This window comes from Ixodes scapularis, unplaced genomic scaffold (genome assembly GCF_016920785.2).
Source record: "Ixodes scapularis isolate PalLabHiFi unplaced genomic scaffold, ASM1692078v2 PGA_scaffold6__148_contigs__length_123643588, whole genome shotgun sequence".
Classification (NCBI taxonomy): domain Eukaryota; kingdom Metazoa; phylum Arthropoda; class Arachnida; order Ixodida; family Ixodidae; genus Ixodes; species Ixodes scapularis.
This window is the reverse complement of record NW_024609881.1, coordinates 78,270,282-78,277,180: the sequence shown is the minus strand read 5'-3', so window position 1 is coordinate 78,277,180 and position 6,899 is coordinate 78,270,282.

Genomic DNA, 6,899 nt, shown 5'->3' with positions numbered 1-6,899 from the left:
CTCACGACCCTCACGGCCCTCACGGCCCTCACGGCCCTCACGGCCCTCACGGCCCTCACCGCCCTCACCACCCTCACAGCCCTCACGGCCCTCACCACCCTCACAGCCCTCACGGCCCTCACGGCCCTCACTCACCCTCACACTCATGAATTTTCCTGGTTCAGAAACTCACTCATCCTCACCTCACCTGTGAAGATGAGGGTGAGTGAGGGTGAGTGAGGTTTGCCCAGGTATGCGCGCGACTGACCGAGCGACAGCGAAGCGGGTCAGCGTCGCTTGTCTGGTTGCTCGCCAAATCGCTTGCATGCAGTTTATACTTAATATCGAGGCGCCAATGGTTCAATGTTGTGTGCTTGTAAATTAATCGAGTATAATCCGCCTGTGCAAGCCACGCAACGCGGAGCAACGGCGAGAAACTGAAGTTCGGCTATAGCGGCTTGGAAAGTGCGCGTCTCGATCTTTGATACCGATTCCAATAGAGGAATAGGCCTGCGCACCAATGCAATGTTTGGTTGTTAGGATGCTTAGAGCCCCTAGATTGATTTGTAACCCGATTTCTCGCCGAGATTTTTTTTTTTCCCCGCCAGATTGGTTAATCACGGCCGCCGAATTTCTCGCCGACTTTTTCGCTAAGTGTCCACTAGAGTAGAGCTCGGCGTTCTGCGCTTCATCTAATCGCATCCGATGCTGCGATTAGATGAAGCCAATCGCGCAACAAACAAACAAAAATTGGGTTATGGGGATATTTATACAGCGTGTAGTTGGTCAGCCATTTAAAGTTGCGACGAGTCACTCGCTGTAGATGAGCAATTGAGCCAGTGCGGTACAACCGCTAGCCTGGGGTCTTTAACGTGCACCACGCAGTAGTGATACACGACCGCACGCCGGTACGATGCTCATCCAGATCGAAACGGGCAGGGATGGGGATTGAGCCCAGGATCCCTGGGTTCTGCAGCGCGAGCTTTCGCTCCACGCGCGTCGAGCTGGGTGTGCGCTTTAGCCCACTCGGCCACCGATCCCCCCAACAAACAAACAAAATTCGCAAGATCGCGGCGCATTTACTGCGGGCGATTGGCTTATAATCGGTGGTGAGAAAGCCTGCAGAGGCAAATGAGTGCCATGACGAGGCACTTCTGCTGTCGTTTGATTGGCTGCGTAGAATCGTGGCGGCGGCTGAGGTGGCACTTGAAGTTAAAGCGAAAACCAGGAAAACATAGGGAAAAAAAAAACCTTGATTGGCTACGGTAAACAAATAGAATGGAACCAAAGAAAAATTAGAAAATGGCAGAAAAGAAAACAACACCACCGCCACCGCCACTCACCCCCCCCCCCCCCCCCCCCCATGGTTTTACATGCGGTTCCGCTTATCCCCCCAGGGTATTTAGCCACGAGCGGTTCGCCGAAAAATTGCTTCTTTCTTTTTTTTCGCGTGTGATTGTGTGTGTGTGTGTTTTTTTTCCCTATTCTTCTTTCTCTTCTTTTTGCAGTCTTGCAATTACCACCGAAACCGTTGACTCCGAAAAGACAAACAAACAAAGGATTGAATGTAAGTGGTAACGGCAGAAGGCAGGTTTGGCAGCGATCTCATCGCGCACACGGGCTCCGACAGCCATCAAACGGTACTAAGATGGATGGCCGCGCGAAACCCGTGCGAACACCGCGAACACCGCGGCTGTCTGCAACTGCGTCGACCGACAAAAACAACAACATAAACCAACAAAAATCAGTGAAAAAAGAAAGTGCGAGAACCACGCGAAACACGAAGAAGCAACAAAAATAGACGCGCAGATATAGAAACAAAACAAAAAAAAGAAAAGAAAGCGGTGGTGGTTTCTAAATTCGATGATTCCCAGGGGAGTGACTGCGCACTCCACTTCCCACCTGGATGAATTCTCCCCTCCGATTCTCTCTGTCTAATCTGAGAATTCCCCGAATTACTGCTCCGTCGCCGCCAGGACGCTTCGCGCACACCCTGGCCCCCATCTCTCCCTCCTCCTCCCTTTTATTGCTTTCGAAGCCTCTCTACCGAGTCCTGGAATAAAACGCACGTGCTCGGTGTTTTATTATTCACGAAGCGTTTTCCGCTGCCCCCCCGCTTGTAGTCGGAAGCGGTGGTTACACGGCACAACCACCCTATCTGTACCTGCATTTCACGCTTGGTGGCGCTCGATTCAACGGTGAACACATTGGTGTGTGTGTGTGTGTGGGGGGGGGGGGGGGGGGAGGGAGGGAGGGGAGGGGGGGAGGGAAACAGTCTCTGATTGGCTGGAATCTCCCGCGCCGGGATTGGAGCAGGCCGTTATGACGACAAGCATTCGAGCAGCCTATAGGGAGCTTGCGAAGTGGCGTCTTTCGCTAGCATCGCGCGTTTTTATGCTCAGTGTTGCCAGTTTGGGCTATAAAGGGCAACTTATTTGTGTAGTTGGCGGGAAAATCGGGTAGTTGGCTATTTGGCTATTATTAGGCTATTTCATTCCCGAGATTCCAGCAATGTAAAGCACTTATAGTTTCAAAGCCTTAAACGTGGTATTTTTTGAGCCATGTATATAGGAAACATGGGTCAATGCAGGGTAGGAAATGAAACTATCCAAAACACAAGCGTGAGAATACAATAAGTAAGCTCTCAATAGTGTTGGGCGTGGAGACGACATAATTTTTATTTGAAGAACTACCGTCTGAAGTGTTTTGGCGCGCGTTTTAATACCGCAGTGATGTACAGCGGTATAGATGTGATGTAGCAATGTTTGGTCTTATTTTTGCATTTCCTTTTGTAAATACATGTATTATGTCGTGTATTAAGTCATCAGTGTTCCAAAGATGTGTTTAAAATACTTTCTGTGAAGTTTTATGATTTGAGCTATTTTTATATCCTGATATTTGGCTATTTTTGGGCTATATCTCACAAGCGTTTCGCGGGTTAATCTGCGAGTATACCTGGCAACTCTGCGAGTAGCTGGCAACCCTGTCAAGCAAGGAGTTAACTGCTCCAACCTGAAAGTCACTCGTCCAAGTTCTAGGCTCATTTTCTATAAGCTATAGGTATAGCTGTACAATGACCCATTCATACGCCTCTCGTGCATAACAGTGGTTCAGGTCCTACAACTTTTAGGAGTCAAGACAGAGCTGCTGAAACTAGAAAAGCTCACATTCAGTGTGGAGCTATTAGCTCTTGGCCCGGGTGCACGTGCTGTAAGCGACTTTAGTTTCCCGGGCTTAGAACTTTAGAGTGCGCGGTTTTCGGCAATATTTCGCGAGCACAACATTTCTTGATTTGGGGTGACACATCTCATTTTTACCATGTATAGGGTGACATATTCGAGAGACAAGTAATACGCGAAAATCAAGTCCTTCGCAAAATTCTGGCATAAAAAGCGCGATCACAATCACAGAAGAAAATTAACGTAATTTTTTTATATAGATCAGTTTGGATTTGAAATCTTTTTGTTGCAACAAATTAATCACGAGAGAGGCTATGGCCACAAATATTACCCTAAGCTTAATAATACCCAATTCGCTGTGCCGTCCTTGTGTCGTGAGGCACAAGCTACGGATCGTCTTGGCGTGGCTAACTGCACGTTGCATTTGACTGGCTTGCATTAGCTCTGCGAACTTTCTCAACTAGCTTCTTTGCAACGGTAGTTCATTGTAAAAAAAAAACACTTCTACTATATTGCCACGCGCGTCGGCGAGCGAGCGCGTGCGTCGCCGAGTGGTTGACGCACTTGACTCTCGTGCGGAGGGTTGGATTCCTGGGAGCGCAGCGTCTTTTATTTTCTTTCAATTTAGATTTATGTTAATTTCAAGAACCGTGTTGCTTGTTCTAGGTTAGAATGTTCTACGCACCGAATCTTCTAGGCCGATTGTTCCAGAAGTCCACGCGTGTACAAAAGGGGCCCCGCGTGTCGAGCCGGAGTCATCGCCGCTGCGCTCGATCCTGCGGTTTCGCCGACATCGACGCCCACGACGCTCTGCTGTTTTCTTCTGTTCCCTTTTTGTTTTGGGCACAAGTTCGCAGCATTAAACGTTTGGATTCTTCATACCTTCTTTATGCGGCAAGGGGTGCTGTACAAGGAGAGCTTCATCAACAACAACACAGCATGGCTTTTGGTTATTGCTGCCAGCCTTCGGCTGGACACCTTGGCTACAGCAGGACGCCAACGGCTGGACACCTTGGCTACAGCAGGACGCTCGCCAGGATTCGAGAAAAGTGCTACTGGCCGAGGCTACCGAAGACCGTTCACCTCTACATTCGATCATGCCACGAGTGTCAGCGACGCGAGTGTCAGCGACGAGTGTCAGCGACGCGAGTGTCAGCGACGAGTGTCAGCGACGAAGCCGTCAGGCTGCATCCGATTGCTCCCCCATCCAGGCCGTTCCAGCACATTGGAATGGATTTACTTGACCCTTTCCCGCCGTCAACGTCGGGAAACCGCTGGATAACCGTCGCCACGGATTATCTCACACGGTACGCCGAGACGAAAGCCCTTCCATCAGGTACGGCTGTATAGAAGTCGCCAAGTTTTTCATCGAGTCCATTGTCCTCCGGCATGGTGCCCCCGAAGTCCTCATTACAGACCATGGATCATCGTTCATGGCCCAGCTAACGCAAAAGATCCTTCGTCTCAGTGGCACCGGCCACCGTCGAACCACTGCGTACCATCCTCAGACAAATGGACTAACAGAACGGCTAAACAGAACTATCGCCGACATGATCTCCATGTATGTCGACGTAGAGTACAAGACTTGGGACGAGGTGTTACCTATACGTTACGTTTGCTTACAACACGGCGGTGCAAGAGACGACATGTGAGTAACCCCGTTTCAGCTGGTGCATGGCAGAAAAGTAACGCCCATGCTCGACGCAATGCTACCCACGAACCAGCTTCTTCAACTACCACCGCCGGCAGCGAGCGGAGGACCTTCAAACGAAGCAGGGCCCAAACGAAAACGTGAAAAGCTTTGTTAAAGATATCTTGCGCCTAAGTGCCCGAGCCGATCCGGAACGCGCCGAGGAGAAGAAACTTCGCATCCTCATGCGTGGGGTGAAGGGTGTAATTTTTGGAGGCCTAGTTCGCAATCCCCCGACGGCCATCCACGGTTTAATGAGTGAATCCTCCAACATCGCGCGCTCTGTCGGCAAGAGGAAGTCATTACCACCGACTCGCCGGCGTGCCTGCTCCTCCAACTGTCGCATCTTCCCGACTGGACCTAAACCCGCCGGTGACGAAAGCCTTCGCGAGATCGTCCGCGACATCATCCGGAAAGAGGCCCACGGCCCACGGCGATGCCTTACGAGAGGTATCGCCGTGGGCCACATCGACGAAATCCGGAACTCATCCACAATTGCTGCACTTTCGGAAGAGCCGACCTGATCACATCACGAGAGAACGCCGCCCTCGTAACTTGACATCGACCCGAAGCCTCCTGCTACTGAATGACGACAGCTGCTTGACCTTCTCGGCGAATTCGGCGAGTGCTTCGCCACGTCCTCATGGGTCCGACAAACGACGATAGCGAAGCACCGCATTGTCACCAAACACGACGTCCTCCCTGTTCACCAGTCGCCGTACCGAGTTTCTTTGAAAGAGAAACAGGTTATTCAACAGCAAGTTCAGAAAATGCTCGACGACGACATCATCCAACCCTCAAGATGTCCTTGGACCTCTTCAGTTGTCCTAATAAAGAAGAAAGACGGAACTCTAAGGTTCTGCGTGGACTACCGTCGACTGAACGCCGTGACCAAAAAGGTCCAATGTGTCGTCGATCCAGTTCCCCACATCGACGGATTGAACCGGCTGTGCCACTCCCGATATTTTCCGTCGATGAACTTGAAGAGTGGCTACTGGTAGATTGAAGTCGACGTGCGCGACTGCGAGAAAAATGCCTATGTCATGTCCGACGGATTGTACCAGTTCAAAATGACATCTTTCGGACTTCGTACAGCATTAGCCGCCTTCCAGCGTGTCATGGACACCGTACTGGCTGGTCTGAAGTGGCTAGAGCTGCCTCGACTTCAAAGAGGTCGTCGTATTTTCGCGAAATTTCGACGAGCACCTGAGACGCCTTCGAGCCGTGCTTCACGCCATCAAAACCGCGAGACTTGCGCTCAAGCTATCAAAGTTTCACTCGTCTACGATGAACTGAAGCTCCTGGGTCACGTTGTGAGCAACGAAGGTGTTCGCCCTGATCCCAAGAAGACGCGCTCCGTGTCAGAAATTTCGTCAGCGTCCAACAAGAAGGCCGTGCGAAGATTTCTCTGACTTTTTACATACCATAGGCGATTTGTTCGAGATTTCGCAAAGCTGTCCGTGCCGTTGACACATCTCACGAAAGACGACGTAAGGTTCAAGTGGACAAAAAAAAGAGCAACGGTCCTTCGACGAGCTCAGCGAACACTCCAGACACCTCCCATCCTCGGACATTTCGATCAATTTGCCGAGACCGAATTTTACATGGATGGACGCAAGTAGTACGGGACTGGAAGCGACGCTAGCTGGTTCAACTACAGGAGGGCACAGAACGAGTAATCTTTCTTCTTTTTTCTTTTTCTTTCTTTTCCTTTATTATTCCTTTGTTATTCTTTTTTAAATACACAATCGTTGCTTGGACCCATAGCCGTGAAGGCTAGTCGCGGGTCCAACATTAGAAATAACCTTTACAATGCGGCAGGCAAACAAAACAAATTTACGCACACATCAAAGTATTCACAAAACAACATACAAACTAATTGAAAAAAAATATATAGGGCATGATATTGAACTTATTCATTGGCTCGCAATTTAATTAAATACTTCTTTAAGGATGGCAATATATTGGGTTTACATTTGATGTCGGTAGGGATATCATTCCATACCAGGGCACCGTTGAATTCAATAAGCCTTTCTCCATAAACATTTCGA